This window comes from Sturnus vulgaris, chromosome 7 (assembly GCF_052056855.1).
Source record: "Sturnus vulgaris isolate bStuVul1 chromosome 7, bStuVul1.hap1, whole genome shotgun sequence".
Classification (NCBI taxonomy): Eukaryota; Metazoa; Chordata; class Aves; order Passeriformes; family Sturnidae; genus Sturnus; species Sturnus vulgaris.
In genome coordinates, this window is record NC_142249.1 from 674,477 (window position 1) to 691,002 (window position 16,526).

The 16,526-nt window shown below is 47.3% G+C and overlaps 1 protein-coding gene across 2 annotated transcripts in view; it reads left to right on the plus strand.

Annotated features, from left to right (window-relative positions):
- Nucleotides 1-3,175: 3,175 nt before the first annotated feature.
- The window catches only part of ACKR3 (atypical chemokine receptor 3), a 31,857-nt gene continuing 18,506 nt past the window's right edge, over nt 3,176-16,526 (plus strand). Inside the window, exons 1-3 of one of the 2 annotated variants that reach the window (XM_088167536.1) lie at nt 6,502-6,519; nt 6,627-6,709; nt 13,865-13,979. The gene's annotated coding sequence lies outside the window, so the exon portion shown is untranslated. Of the gene's footprint in view, nt 3,232-6,501; nt 6,520-6,626; nt 6,710-13,864; nt 13,980-16,526 lie in introns of those variants that run through there. The other variant, XM_088167537.1, reaches the window with a different exon arrangement.

Below are 16,526 nucleotides of genomic sequence, written 5' to 3' on the forward strand. Positions count from 1 at the left end.
AGCTTTGTTTAGTCTGCAGTCAGTAGTTCTAGCAGGAGCCCTGGGCGGAGAGCTGGGAAGTTGGGTGTCCTCTGCTTAGGCTGATATGATTTACAGTGTTGAGATCTGGCTGTGGGATTGACAGAGCCAAAGCAGAGGGAAAAGTGTGCTGGAGAGCTTGTCTCAGTGCCAAAGGGTGGGGAGCAAGGGTAGAGTTGCTCATTCCCCATGGCCACATTTCTCCTTGTGGCCGGGCCCATCTTTCCTGCCACCCTCTGTGATATCTGGACCATTTGCCAGGCTGGAATTGTGCTGGCAGAGCTGTCTGAAGGACCTTGGGATGCTCTGGGTGAGGATGAAGGAAAATGAGGATGGCTTTGAGGCTGCTGGATGGTTGGGATGTCGTGAGTGATGAAGGTTAAGGACATTCCTGCCCAGCTCCGGCTGCCTCTGTGAGAGCAGGAAGCGCCTCCAGAGCCCCTCCTGGCCTAATTCCTCCAATAAATAGGATATTGTCAGAGCAGGACTCCACCAGCTTGGTGAAAAGCTGATACTTGCAGCAAGGCTGTGGCTTTGTACCACCATAGTCTTGCCAGTTCCTCCAGCAGTGTAAAAAACTCGTTGCTTTTGGTGCCAACACCATCAGAGGAGCTGAATGGCTGAATTCTCTTGGCACTGTTTCAGAGCAATATCTGTTCTCCTTGCCTGATCAACATATCTGTTAATTACATTAAGGTAATCTGACCCTGGGCTCTTGCAAAAACCTCCCCCTGCTGCTGAAGGTGGTGGAAACCCTCCCTGAAGTGAGCAGCAAAGCAGCACATGTGGGATCAGAGGGTGGCTGGGGGGCACATCCAAGCCCTGGAAAACACCCTGGATGGTAAAGATGTGTCAGCTCTCTGATATCCTGGTGGTGTTGGCCTCACATCCTCATGTGGCTCCAAATCCAGAGGTTGGCAAAGAGCATACAGTCCCTAAGAGATGCAGCTTGCAGTGCTAAAAAAGCCTGGAAAACTGGAGAGCAGCCTTTCCCTTTAACTGGTGCCTGGCCCAGGGAGGAGTGGGATTTAAGCACGTACCTAAATTTCAGCATGTGTTGTCCCAAATGGGGACCCTCTTGAGCTGAAGTGCTGTTCTGAAGCAGGGCCAGCAGACTGTGGAAGTCACTTCTTATTGCCTCTACCCCACTGTGTTTGTGCTCATTGCAGCTCTCTGGCTGTTTACTACAAGGAGAAAATCACTTTATTTACTTGCAGCTCACTCAGTAACTGAGACCAGGCAGGTTGGGAGAGTCTCACATCAGCTGAGAGCGAGACATCTGACCTTGTCTCTTGTCTGTCTTGTTTCTATGATCCTAATTCTGCTCTAAATTAATTCTTTTGTTTAGCTGCTGGGGTTTTTTTTTCCTCCTTTTTGTTTTCGCATGAATGCTTGTCTCTATATTTAGGTCTGCCGGGGCGGGATGTTATGAATAATTGTTGATTGATATTATTAAACGCTAACACGCTTGGCTGTGTTGCACTAATGATGGGGCTTTGGGGATATGCAAATCAATTAATTGCAGTAATTGCTGTAATAGCTGTTTTGGAGGAGGCTGTTGAAGAGCCCTTGGGAGAGCAGACAAAGATGGAGATGTTTGGAAGTGCAGAGGAGAAGGGGTGCTCGAGTGTCATTGCAGAGGGCTCCTTCAAGTTGCCAACTTGTAAAGTGGGGTTTGTTTTGCTCTCCAAAACCCACTCACACCAAATCCGCTCTTGCTTTGTTTCAGAGTTACCCCAGCGTGGCTATTCTGGACTTTTCTGCTGTGGTGGAGCTGAAGAAACTCACGGATGAGACGGAGCCTTGTCCAGGTAATCTCTTGCCTTAGAAATCTGGGAGACCTCCCTGAAAAACACTCAAGCAGGCAAAAAACTATCTCCAAGGCTAAACCTCAGTGTCAGCTCGCACTCAGCAGCTTTGGTTTGTCAGCTGATTCTCATTCACATCAAAGCTCTTTCACCCCTTCTGTGGCCGCATCACGGGGCCTCACAGTGGGCACAAGGGGACGTGAGTTGCCTCAGGAGCCACGCTGGGAAGGGAATGGGATTTTGGGTATTGTGAGGATGGGGAGGAAGAAGTCTCTTTTGGCTTCTTCCCTGTGCTATATGCGCTTTCCCTGCCTTTGTGTATTATTGTATATTCTTTTGTCTGGCTTTCCATATGCAACGTGCCTCAGTCTCCGTGCTCCGGGGCTGGTGTTCAATGTGGTGCACAGATGGTGCTCCCAGAAATCCCCTTATTTACTAATGGGATTTTGTGCAAAGCGTTTCCACTGTTCTTTTCAAAAGTCCCCACGTTTGTGTCAATATGCCCAGAGCCCCATCTTGCAGAGACACCCTCTCCCATGCAGCTGAGAACACCACTTTATTTCTTTATTTGCCTGGTGTTTTAATCCCTGGGAAGGATGTCAGGACAGCTTCTGTGGGAGGCAATGGTTGCAGGACCCAGGCAGCTCTGAAATCACCTTGCACAGTGAAGGAGGCTCAGGATAATTGGGGTTGGAAGGGACCTCTGGAGATTCTCCAGTCCAACCCCCTGGGTCACCTGGAGCAGGTGACACAGGAATGCATCCCGGTGTGTTTGGATGTCTCCAGAGAGAATGAGACTCCACGACCACCCTGGGCAGCCCTGCCAGATGTCACAGCCTTGCCAGGTGGCCTGGCAAGGCCGATTGGGGCACTCCAACGTGCACTTGTCACCTCGCTGGTGGCCCTGCCCTTACATTTTGTACTAAGATGTACTTACCTATTCAGCAGCTTCCCCCGGGGGTCTTGCAACATTTCAGTAATGCAGTGTTCAGCTATTATGCAGCTATTCCCAGCTATTATGCAGCAATTCCCCTCTGTGCCCTTCATTCTTCAAGCAGTGCTCCAAATCAGGATATAAATAGCAAAAGGCTGGAATATGTTGCTTTTGTTACCAGAGGCCTTTCAGAATAGGTTAGATGTGTGCCTGACAGGGATAATACAGTGCTAACTCTTCCAACGGGGCACAGAGCTGGACTAGGTGACCTCCTGAGGTCTCTTCCAACCCTCATTTTTCCATCCCTGCGTGACATCCCCTGCTAGTGGGTAAGTGGAGCTTTGTTTTGCGTCACACTGGCTGGAGCAAGGTCAGGGGGGTGTGTCAGGAAGTTCCCTGTCTGTCTGCCCAGCCTCATCCTGCGTCAGGCTCTCCTCCTGGACACTTCTCAGGCTCCTCTGCCACGGGAAGGTGAGTCACACCAAGGCAAGAGCTTCTCTTGGAGCTGGCCAAGGGCTCCAGGTGGTTCCTCTGGAGCTGAGCTTAAGCAGAAAAATCTCATCACAGCCCCGGTTCACAAAGTCTGGGCAGCCCAAGGCAGGAAAACTGCCAAGGACTGTTCCTGTTGTGGTACAGGCCACTGAGATGGTGAATTTGGGATCAGGAGCTGGCAATGGCTCACTGCCAGGCAAAGAGAACCAGCTGTGGGATACTGTTGTGTGCAGATTGACCCTTAGAGCCCCACTGTGCTTCTCTGAGCATCCAGGACTGTGCTGTCCTCCAAAAGGGGGTCTGACACTCAGGAAGCCCTCATCTTCAGCTCTGTGCCAGATTCCAGCTCTGGGCTGGGGAGCTGTGCTAACAAAGTAATTCTTGTTGTAGTCACCTCCACAGCACCTGGATCTGTCTCAAGTTTTGTTTGTTTTGTTGACCATCGCTGCACCTCTTGAGCATCTGGCTGCCACGGTGTTAGTCCATCTGTGACTACTTTGTCCAAAATTTAGGAGCTATGGGGGATTATGGAATACAGCCCTCTGTGTCTCAGAGCTCTCCTCAGCAGCAGAGTTTGGGAAATAACATTTTTTAGGTCTGCAAAAGATGGCAGGGAACCGGCACAGACACTTCTCTTCAGCAGTGCCCCGCTGTGATCCGATATCTCTGCGGGGAAAACAGCTCTTCAGAGGTATTGGCTTTCCGTGCCCATCAAGAAATACCTCTTTGCCTCGTGTTTTTTCAGCCTCTCAGCTTTGCTGATTTTATCACCCTTCTGATAAGGGTGATTAGATCTGATTTGTTTGAATTACAGCCCGGCTGCTTTCAGCTCTCACAGACACAACACGGTGCTGCGGTGCTGCGCAGGGTTGGAGCAGGGAAGTGAGGAGGGAGAGCCTTTCTCCCTCTCTGATAATAGTTAGCAGATGTGATACCATTACCAGGTCAAGGATCTGAAATCAGGCAGCAGCAGGAAAAGCGCTGTGCTCGGCTGGCACTTGAAAGCCGTGCAGGGAAGGATGTGGCAAAGGCTGAATCACCCCGTGCTCAGCAGCAGCTCGGAGCATTGCTCTGCGAGGTTTCACAAGCTGTGGGATCTTTAAGCAGTCCTGGTTTGCTGCTTTGGCCCCAGGAGCTGTTCTTTACGTTTGGAATACACCATTAGTGATGTCTTGTTAAAAATCAACGCTGCCCAAGGCTCGTTTATTGCTTGGAAGCTGTGAAGTTTGTCAGTGTGTCTTGTTTTTGTGGAGGTGTGATGCCCCATTTTTTGCCCTTTTTAGAGGTTCCTGGGCTACTAGAAAGACTTTTCCCCTTGGACTAGGTTTTGTGCAAGGTTGGTGCCCTGCTGTGAGCCACACCGTGATGCACACAATATTAAAACCTGGCTTTCTGTGTTATCAGGAGCATTTTTTTCCCCTAAAGCCCTTGCAATAGCTTTCCAGGGTAGTTCAAAAAATCTGGGACAGGTCAGACAGATGACTGTGCCCCTGTGGCTTTGTCCTTTGATTTAGGGCTAAAAATCTGAAAGAAGACACGATTCAGCTGTGGGTTTGGTGCTGGTTTGGGCTCTGGGAGGAGCCTGACTTCTGCCTGCAGGTGCATCTTTTCTGCAGAGCTTGGCCAGGAGCATCTCTGGCTCTTGCCCTCCTCATCCCCTTGCCTTGCAATCTCCTCTCCCCAGTAACTGAAATCACGGTGGCAGAGCCTTGTGGGATTGCTCTTTAGAAAAAGGCTGTGCCTTAACTTTGGCTGGTTTCAGTGAGAGCAACGTTCTTGAAAAGCCATTCCTGGGCTCCAAGCAGCCCTTGGAAAAAGAGCTTCCCAGGTTTCTGGCTGAAGGAATGATCATCAGATAGTAAATGGTCACTCCTAGCAGGAGGGCAGAGAGCTACAGGGGTTTTAAGGAGACAAATGGGTGTGCTTACAGCATGCCAACAAAGAACAAAATATCTGGGAATACTGGGAGGAGTCTTGAGGAGTTGCTCTGGGAGAAAGGTGAGTGAATTGCATCTTTAAAAGCTTCCATGGGGAGGATGTGGCAGCTTCACCTTAACATGGAGGTGTGTATTGGGAAGGAAAAGCTTAACCTGGGCTGTCTTTTCATTGCTGCAGTGGGTGGTGGTGATGTGATATACTGATGGTCTCCTGGCAAAAGTCCTTTACTCTTTCCTCTGCTTTTCTTTCCCTGCTCCCCCTCACCTCCAGCAAGGTGTCCTCTTAGGTCAGGCTTAGGGTGAGAGAAGGGAAGTCCATGTATTCAACTTAATGAGTGGTTTGAGTGCATGCAGGGTCAATGCAAAGCAGGGGGGTACAGCAGTGTGCATAGGTGTGTCTGGAGAGTCTATAAATAAATACCATATATTGCACCCTCCTTTGCTTCTCTCTTATGCTCATGGCACATTTTCTAGCCCCACAGGTGGCAAACCCTTCCAGGTGATGTTTGCCCATACTGAGAGCCCCTGTGAACTCTCCTGCCACTGCTCTTCGCTGCCCAATGGCCATGGGAAGAAAACTGCAACGCTGGCAGTGTGCCTGCTCTCTCCCACCTCCCCCCTATATCTCCTTCCCCAGCTGCTTTGACCAGGTCACTCCCCAGCTTTGATTCTCTCCTCTCACTGAAAGACCTCCCGTGGCTGCATTGTCTGGAGAGCTCTCGTGGAGGCTTCAGAGCTGTACTTCCACCTCAGTAGAGAACAGGCGCTCATTAACAGCCTCAGGGAGGGTGAACATCGCTGCTGCCTTCAAAGGAGGCACAGAGGTGCTGAGCCAGCTCCTGGCCCCTCTGGTTGGAGCCCTGCTGAAGGCATCAGCAAGATCAAAACATCAGCTGGGGAGAGCAGAAGAGCTGCAGGTATTGCTCCACGAGGCAGGAGCTGCCTGGCTTTGGGGCTCCTGGAGACACCAGGTGTGAGTGGGGATGGTTCTGACAAAAGGGCGGGCAGCAGGCCCAGCTCTTGGGAGGGTTTCCATGCATGTGCTGCTGTCAGCACTGACTGCTGCTTATCCTAGATTCTCCTAGGACTGCCCACGCCAGTGACAGCTGGCAGAAGAAATGTACCTCAGGCAAAACCACGCTGAGGCTCAGGAGCCAAGGCCCTCATCCTCCTGCTGACCTCCTCCTCTCTGAACACCTCTGCCAGGCCCTCTGTCTCCTCCCTCAGAGCTGCATCTTGGTGGATGAGCTCCAGATGGTTGGGTGGAACCTTGCCAAGCACAGGGGGCTATCAGCAGTGCTGGGGATGACTGCAGGCCTCCTGCTGGGAAGTATGTGGAGATCTGTTGGCTTCTTCATTTAAGCCCCCAAAAAAGCACTCTCCCAACTACTTTTGGCTTTCCCTTTAGCCTAATGAGTTCTTCTCCTTTTCCAAAAGGTCTGAGGCCAGTCAGTCCTGAACATCTCTTTGTCTGGTTCCCCTTGTCTGGAAGCATGTCCAAGGAGTGCAGTGGGGTGGAGGTAGGTTGGAATTGGGCCATCCTTTGGCTCCTGCCATGAGTGCATAAACTTTTATCTTTCCAATGTTACCATTAAGGGGAATTGGAAAAAAAAAAAGGAAAGGAAACTAAACCACAAACAACTGCATTAAAATAATAACCAGAGCCTCATGAAAGTGCACAAAACCCCAGCAAACCCTCTGTGCTTTGAAACTTGAATCTTATCTCCCCCTGTCAAGGTTAATTGCTGCTGGGTTCAAACCATGGACAAGCTTTCATTGAGGCTGGAGATGGGAGCCATGGCTGGGCTGGGTGCATTGGAGCAGAGCTGAATTTGGTCCAGTGTGTTAAGGAGGGAGTCACATCTGTAGCTACACAACTTCATTGGAGTCGTTGGATTTAAGTCTATCTTTAATGTTTCTGGACTGTCTTCTCCCAAGGTTATAACCTGTGGAGCTGTTTTAAAAGTGGTCACTTTATTTCTTTCCATATAACTTTATTTCTTTCCATATCACATCGAAGACTGGAGTATTGCAGTGTGATGAGATCTGGAGAGCTCAAGAAGAGCTGATAAATATTCTGCTATAAAAAGACCCTTTTAGTTTATGTGGTGGGGAGCAAATAGTCTGTCCTGGGAAGCAAATCCTCCTCATTTCTCACTTAATCAACCTCCCAGGAGCCAGACACTGCTGATTTTCTCTTTTTTTTGGATTGCTGTAGAGTTGCTATTGCACCCTAACCTGCATGTTGAGGATTCCAGCTCTTCTGGTTGTGGTTGTTGCTCCTGCACCTCATGTTCTTGTAAAGGGATGCTTGGAGGAAAAGGGCTTCTAAGAGCATTATCAATGAGAAAAACACACCACAGCATTAAAAATACACTAAAGAAAAAGGAATCATGAGTTTTGGAAATAGTTTTTTACCTCCTTGAACTAGAGAATATCAAGATATGTCAATAAAATGAGTCTCCCCTACCCCCCCCCAGAGTCATGGCTAGATTAATTTGGGAGACAGTTTTTCACATTCAAATATGTTGGGATTATGGTTCTGCTTGGGTAAATTAAAGAAACTAACTGTTCAGTGACTCAATTTGATCAACCATGAAAGGATTGTCTTTGCCTCTGCTCTGCTTCCTGGGATGCTCAAGCAAAAATAATGCTGAGAAGATATAGGATGAAAAGAGAATGGATTTATTTTCTCACTTTCAGCCATTTTTTTGAGGTGGGTGAGACAGTTGCTTGTGCCAGTGCTGGAATCTGTCCCGGTGTTTGTGTTAGAACAAGCAGTAGGGAAAACAAGCTTGTTTTGGAAATAACAGTGGTGGGGTTTTGTTGGTTGGGTTCTTTTTTTTTTTTTTTTTTTTTTTTTTTTTTTGTTTTGTTTTGTTTTGTTTTGTTTTGTTTTGTTTTTAAATTTTTCTTGACTTTTATCAGAATTTTGCAAATTTTTAATACCAAGTAAAATTCATTAATTCCTCTCCAAACTCCTTTCTCTCAGCAACGTTGCAAAGCATCTCCTAAAGTGGTGATTTTGTATGATTGAGCCCTGGGTGGTTTCTGGGTTCTCCTGGTGTAAAGCACGGGAGCCGTGGAGCTCTGGGATGTGCAGCCACTGGATGCCAATGCCTTGAAGGAGCCCATGTCCCAAAAAAGAGTCCAGAGTGCTGCAGGATTGGCTGTGCAGGATTCCTCCTTGGCTGTTTTGACACGAGCACCCCTCAGACACGACTAACGGGCTGTGGCCAGCCGTGACTTGACATGATTGCTTAGCATTCCATCCCCACCTTTCCCCCAGCCCGCTCCTTTCCTGTGGCTTGTTTTCATTTCCTTGCTAATTCAAGCATGTCTGATGTTAGCAGGAGGAATTTCTGTGTGGTGCATAGGTCAGGGAGAGCTGACTGGGACTGGATTTTACAGGTGACGTTCATGTGTAGAGGTGGGGGAGCAGGACAACAGAAAGGTCACTGAGATGGGAGCTGGGAGAACTGCTGTTGTGCGTGGTGGGGAAGCCTCGGAAGGGGAATGCAGTGGTAGAAATGAGGTTAAAACACTTGTAAATAGGTTCAGTCCATGGGGATTTCTGTTACTTTCGGCTATTGGAGACACAGGAGCGCCTGCTTCCTCTCTGTGGTGACCAGCCCCTGGTGCTGTGTACCCTCACGTGCCATCCTTGGTCACCACACAAGTGCTGGTGATAAGCAGGTGTCCCTTGCTGGCATGTGGGAAGAAGAGTCTGCTTTCTTTGGGAATGCTTTCCCCAAAAACTGCTGCAGCCCTTTTGTGGGGCTCAGCCTGTTCCCTGTTGCTGTGGCTGACAGAAACCAGACCCCTCACTTCTGTGTGGACTCTATCCACCAGCAACCAGCTGGTGCTGGTATTTGATATCAGCTGGGACAGCCATCAGGAAGCTTTGGTTGGTCTTTTTTCATTTCCTTTTTTAAAAATTTCCATCACCTTCTCAGCCTTGCCCCCTACTCTCTGCTTGGTCATGTGCCCCCAGCAGGGACCCAGAGTGCCAAGCTGTAGGAATATCCCTGATGTGTCTCACCTTGGGCAGTCTGAACTTGGCAGCATTTCTATCAAACTGGAGAAAAAAGCTCTGGAACAGGCTTTTTTTTCCCAGTCAAATGCATTTCCATGCCTGGAAGTGGGTACATGTTCAATTTATTAAAAGCAATCCTTAGAAAGCTACAAGCTGTAGCTTTTAAATTTCTTGTGTGTTTGTTTTCATGAAAAAGAAAAAAAAAATCCCATGTTTTCTTCATTAATAGATGGTATTTACTTTAAGTACAGCAGAAATCTGACGTTGAGCTTCAAACTAAGTAAATCTCCATTTATTAAACCCCTAAGTGGCTCCGTTTCCAGATTTTTTCACGGTACATTTAGGCTCTGTGTCAGAGACTCAAGGCTGAGCAACCTGAACTCTGATCCAGCAGGAAGGGATCTAACAGTGGGGTTGACTTTTTGGGCTGCATTAAAGGCTGGTGCCATGCAGGGGTGTGAAAAGCCTTTCATGTGGCCACAGGAGGACTCTTCAGAGGCCAGCCTGTGTGGAGGAAAATCTGGGAGCAAGGCAAAGACAGGGATCCAGCCTGTTAGAGGCACAGATAAGGTTTCATTTCTGGGGGCTGATTCCTGTACTCTAAAGCAAACAAAGCCTCGGGTTTGACTCTGCTCATTTGGTTTTGCCTTTTCTGGAAATGTGCTGCTTTATCAAGCACTGCTGGGTGCCTCCAAAATCTTGGTTTGCAAGAGGACATTTGAGCAATTGCTGAGAGATTTCTGTGTCAAATCCAGTCAGCTGAGGAGGGACCCTCTTAGCACCAAGGTCTCCAGTTTATACTCCAGTCTGAGTAATGCAGGTGGAAGGAGAGGTGGCACTTCCCACCAGATGTGCTTCCTAAGCTTTGTATCCAACTCAGTGTGACCATGAGCCTTGCAGGCACCATCATTAGCAGATAATTGTCCCCTTCTGGCAGCCTTTGCACTTCCCTTCGATTTTGTCCAGTGTCAAATGGGTACTGAAAAGCTTTCCCTCCTCTCCAGAGGTGCTTAATTCCAAAGGATCTCAAGATAAGATAGGTTAATAGTAACAGTGAAAATCTGTCCCCTTAGCAGCTGGTGCTCGATTAAGGGGGGTGGCCCATTTTTAGAAGAGAGGAAAGCAATTTCTCTGGCACGGGCACTGTCAGGCCCTTTTGCAGTAGTCTAGTGCTGGTATTATATTAACTAGAACTGGAAATAAGGAAGTCAAGTGTTAGTCCAGCAACGGATGCAACCACCCCAACCAAAAGCTCCAGAAAGCATTGACATCTCCCTGCCCCTCCCAGTATTCAAAATTTCCATCAGAATTCTGTGTGCTGTGGGAAGAATATGTTAGGAAATGAGCAGGTGCCACAGGTGGTGGTCCTGAGGAGCTCTGCCCTCACCTTTCCTCCCTGCAGCCATCTTCCCCTCCTGGAATAATATTCCTAAATAAATCACATTAAATTCCACACCTTCCTCCCAGGCAAAACCACCCTGGAGTGATAGACATTAGCATAAGCAAAACTAATTCCCTAACTTATCTCCAGTGTGCCGTATAATTGATTTCATCAAATCAAATCTGCCTAATAAAGCTCTGGAAGTGAAGGGAAAGCTATGACTTAATTGTAGTTCAGCCAAGAATCAACTCGTCATCTTCTGTGTTTTCTGACAATTCCTGTGTGTTGATGAGAGCCAAAAAATATGGACATTTTACAAATATTTCTATCCTCTGGATCACTGACATTTTATATCCAGACTGAAAATGAAAGGAGATTTTGCAGATTGGATCAGCCACAGTAAGGAAATATCAGGGTCAAAATGTCCAGCAATGAAGCTAAATATGTGTTTTATCTATAAATTTATATTTTAGTTCATCCTGTTGCTTCCTCTCAACACAGAGTTAGGGGGAAAAAGGGATCAAGACTAACTTATTTTATGATGTCTTCATTTCAGAAACACAATAAAAACGTAAAGCACAATAAGAAGTTGCAAGCTCAGTCCTCATTTGCTGAGTGAAGAGGTTTGGGAAATATTTCGGATAAGAAATCTGCAGTGAAATCCTCGAGTCATTCACACTGAAAGATATTCAACTTTTCTTTGTTTTCAGTTTGGAATTAAGTGTCATATCCAGGAGGAAAAAAAGGAAGGATTGGACCACATTTATCTCATATTTTCTGGGTTGCCTGGATAGCTGAAGAGTGGTGGATGGTCTGGGTGAGCAGGTGCTGCATGGGCATAAATTGCCTGTGAAAATAAATCTTGTAGGAGTCCAGCCAAAATGCATGGCATAGGGTTGTTTTTTTTTTTTTCTCAAGATGGAACTGTTTCCCTTTTGAGTGTTTATTTTAGGAATGGCTTAGATCTCTCCAGTAGGAATGTCAGCTGCAACTCTTGAAAGCTTTAGTTCTTCACCTTGTCTCAATTTGTTGCTGCTTTTCATGACCAGAGAGAATGCAGGAGACGTTTTGGCCACATAAGAAGCCTTAAGCCCTTCAGAGGAAGAGGCTAAGGGAAGTGGTGAAGTGACAACTCCTGTCTCTTCTCCTTAATCCTGTCAGCCTTGGGATTTCAATATGGACTGCTGAGATGGAAGCATCATCTTGATTTGGAGCTCCAGTCCTGGTGGGTTGAACATGCCAGGTGTAGCAGCCTGGGTTCAGCAGGGATTATTTAAAGCAGTCATAACATGGCAGACATTTTAATTCTGGGGATGCCCCACATTTATCTTCAAACTGAGAGGCTGCAGAGATCAGGGAGGGTTGGGAATGGGTGGAGGAGGAAAAAGGAGTGTGCTATCCAGAGCCTTGAAGTTCCTCATCCACCATCCACACGGAGCTGGGCTTCACCAGAGATACCTCTCCTTGCTTTCTCTGTTTGCACAGCTGGGTTTGAAGCACGCTCTTGTAGCACATACATTCAGAACAAATATTATCTCTATCCATTCCCCCCCGGTATTCCTTGTGTGCAGGCTCAGCAGCTTGCAGCCATGCCTTCAATCTTGCAAGATGCTGGAGCCAGCCTGAGAAACATGGCCTTGAAACACACCCTTCCCCTGGCCAGCCAGCAGGACACTGGGAATGGGGGCTGGAAGGTGCCTTCAGCCAGGCCTGGATCCTGAGAGAGGTTTCAGTCTGCAGGGAGGAACAGTGAGGTGAGACAGGCCTGGCTTTCTGCAGCTCATTACGCTCCCCTCGCCGATTTCTAAACGGAGTCCTGGCGCTGAGACAGACCAGGTTTGCTTTTACTAAAAACAGAGGGGTGGGGTTTTTATTTTTCTTGTACCAAAGTATGTAACTTTAGATGGCCATCTCTGTGCCTGGTCACCTCTGAGATTTTTTTATTTTTTTCCACTGGCATTCACCTTGATAAGCTACAAAGAGGTAAAAACGACAGTGGCTTGCTGTGTCTTGACTAGTGTCTTGCTTTGATAGAAATCCTCAGGGTAAAAAAACCACCTTGTGCAACGAAAGCAAAGGCTGAAGTGGCTTTCATGAAGCAGGCTTAGTTCCCCTGGAGGACTGACATCCCCATTTTTGAGGCCTAATTGCATGAAGTCTCCTGTGATAATCTTTTAGCGATGAAGAGCAGCCGGAGGCAGCCTCTGGCAGTGAGGGGTATGAGCCCAGCGGGTCAGAGCAGTGTCTTGATAGGGCAACAAAGAGATCCAAAGCCTTGGACAACAGTGCTTAAAGCCTTCCTTTATCCATTGCTAACACAGGTTCCTGGGAGTGATCAATATTAAAATGCTGCCCTGGAAGGTGTGTTTCCTGTGCAATTTGGGACGATATTGTAATGATAAAGGAGTGTTTTTGTATTAAGTGGTTTGGAGCAGAGGCAGTGTTTGTAAGAGCCCTGAGTCTGACACGGGGCTGATGATATCAGCCTGGCCACACAGGGTGATGGCAAGGACCCATCAGCAGCACCTGCCTTTGTGTGCAGGGACCACAAACCAGGCTCCCTGCAGCAGGAACCTGAAGGTTTTGTGTTCCTGCCTCCCCTTTTCCACTCCATATTTCAGGATCAAGTGAGGCTGTGCTTGCTCCCTGTGTTTTACCCTGCTCCCAGCGTTCCCCTTCCTTGCTTTCCCAATGATCCCATGTCCCAGCCCCCAGGCTGAGCTCGTAGCAGTGTGTGGGGTATTGATTTCTGTTCCACAGAACGATAGCCTTCAAAGGATGGCTGGGCATAATGAGCTGGGCAGCTGCCAATAGCTCCGTGTCACCAGCAGCTTGTGACTCTCCATGTGTCAAAGCTTTGCTGCCCCTCAGTACTTCAGATGGCTTTGTGTCTGTAAGAGCAGGCACAATGTCTCAGCTTCTTGGGGTGCGCCTATATCTTCTGAACCCTTTTTGAAGCTATTTCTGCATTTGATTTGGCAGCCTAAAGCCCACAGAAGGGAAGAACATAGGTTTGGAGGCACGCAACCCCTACGTTTAACTTGGACATCACAGCCCCTTCATAAACCCTAAGGAACAAGCAGTTTTGAAAGTCCTCTGCAGTATTGATTTCTCATTTTTTGCAGCATCAGCATCACTTTGAAGAACAAGGGGCTTTGTAATGTAGTTATACATTATTCCTATAAGCATCTAAGTGCCTCATGGGAGTGCATGATCGCTCAAGATGCTTCATAATTTATTCCTTCTCATGTTTTTCAGCTGTGCAATGAAACATTTGTGAATATCCAGGAACGAGGGTCCTTACAGATAGCATTGACATGCACCAGGCTCACATGGAAACCATCACATCACCTGCAGGAAGGAGAACAAGAAGGTAGGAATGAGTCTCAGAATTTCCTGAACCTATGTGGTGGGTTTGAAACTCCTGAAAAGATTTTAAACATGGTAATTTTGCTTCTTGAAGCCTCTTCACTCTCAGTAATGTTGTTGCTGTTTAAGTACTTGATAAGCTGGTGGATGTTGAGCTGGTAGCATCAGGTCCTACAGGGTTCCAAAAGCTGCTGTCCCAAAGTGTGGAGTTCCACTTGTAAATCGGAGAAGACCTCAATGACCAAATGTATACAAGGGATTACAAGCCCCACTTGCCTCTTGCTGGTGAGAGCAGGCTTATGTCATCCCAGATACTTTTTGAGAGTAAATAAATGGCTTTGGTTTACATTATTTGAGAGAAGCCTAACAGGAAATTTGCTCTGTTGACTTCAATGATCTCAAAAACACTCGTAGCCATTTAATCTTGCTCATTCAAGTTCTGTGTAGATTTGTTACGGGGATGTAAACGCTGGTTGAAATCTTACAAAGGTAAGTTTTTCTTGAGTGGAAGGCCAAGAGACTGCAGTTCAGTGAGTAAACAGAGAGGAACCTTTATTTCTGGCTCCACATTGGGATTTCTAGCTCACTGCTCCTCCAGGCTGAATGCCATCAAATCCTTGAAGGTAAGGCAGGGCGTGGTGGTCCTTTGACAAAACAGGTCTTGAGGGGTTGAGATACTATCAGCATATCTGCCTGCTTAAATTAGCTGATACAGAACTAATAGTGGTCCTATGACTCAGGGTATGAAATAAATACCAGTCACTGCTGAATGTTGATCTTTGGAGCACAAGAATTGTTTGTGGCATTCTGTTCAGGTGTTGACCTGCCCTGAACTCTGGGCAATCCTGGGAGTTACTGATAGCTACAGCCCGAACACAGCGAGCAGCACCTTTTGCTCTGTGCAAACACACTGTGAGACCAATGCTGAGTCCCAGGGACTGCCCTCAATCCATCTTTGGTTTGCTCTGACTTCCCGACATGTCCAAGGCACAAGGAGCTGTTCTGGAGCTCCCTGTGGTCATGGGCACCAGATGTTGCCCTACCACAGCTGGCCATCCCTGCTACCCAAACACCTGTCTGTGCTAGTAAGTATTTCATGCCAAATCCTGAAGGATGAGCCAAAATGTCTTGGTAGCCTGGGAAAGCCCCGAAAGTGTGTGTAAGGTCTGTTTTCAAGACCAATCACCATGTGTGGGCCTCTTACTCAACAATGGACTGCTCAGTGCAGGTCTTGCAGAGCAATTGGAAGTGCCTTTTGCCCTCTCCTTCATCCATCTGGCCACTCATAGCTTGTTAGGGGATCCAGAGGATTTAGAGGGACTGGCAGAAGTGGCAGCTGGCCTGGTGGCCATGCTGCTGTCTCCTGGTTCCCTGTAATAACCCATAAATTACCTCCCTTGCTTCTGAAGCCAGTGGTGGGTGTGTGCTGATTACAGCGCTGTGCCTGACTCATCATTGCAGCTTGGCTTCAAAACCAAATGTATCCTTTTCTTTTTCGTGTCAAGAGCATGATTAAGTCCTTCTGTTTCTGTGCAAGAGCCTGGAGCAGCTGCCTCTGTTCTCCTCTGGCTGGACCGTGTTTCTCAGGATACAGGAGGGATGCCAAGGAAGCAATGTCTCTCCTGGGAGAGGGTTGGATGAATCATGTTAAGGGAGCTGTAGCAGACAGTTTCATCCACAAAGGGTGGAGAACAGCAGCTGATCTAGACCAAATGATGGCTTAACCTTGAAAATTAAGACGTTCCTTCAATTTTTTTCCTGCTGGAAAACTGAAAATATTTCTGTGACGATATTTCCATGAAACCCAACTTTTTTTTTTTTTTGGCAGAAAACCTTTCTTCTGCCCGAAATCTTCCTGTTGGATTGCTCCCCACCAGCTCTATTGGTGGGCTGGGAATTTTCCAGGACTAGCCTGAAGTTTCAGTCAAGGAGTTGCTTGGGGTTTTCTGGTTTGTTTATTTGTTTGCTTTTAAGGCAGCCAAGCAGAACAACTGCTGGCAAGAACTTCAGTACTTGATTCATCTCTATAAAATTCTCTGCAAAATGAGAAGGCATTTGCTTTTAAAACTGAATTTCCTCTGCTACTCCAAGTAAGAGTTAATAAAGGACTTAGAGGTGTTTGTTTCATTTTGGGTGCCTAATCAGTTCTCAATTTGTTTCAGATGAGCCATGTTAAATTTATCCCATGACCCTGTAATTACAATCTGTCTTTCCATCCCTTCAATAGCCATTGTCTTTTCAAGCATTATTTTGGTTCACCTTCCTGGCATCCAGTTTTAAGTAAATGTTTTAAGTTCTGAAGAGTGTGGTTGTCTGCCTTCCGCTCTCCTGGCTTCCTTGAGGACAGCAAGGGCTTCACCAGTTTCCACTGATGGGCTTCAGATCAGCTCCAAATTTCTTTCTGGCCTTTCATTCTGGTGGAGAACAACTTTTTGGCTGTTTAGAGAGTGGAAAGGAGCCTCAGGGAATCTCCTTTTTCTCTCTGATGGAGGATAATGAGCACTTTTTTTATCTTTTGTGCCTTGGTGCAGCTGAAAGGTGCTGGAGCAGA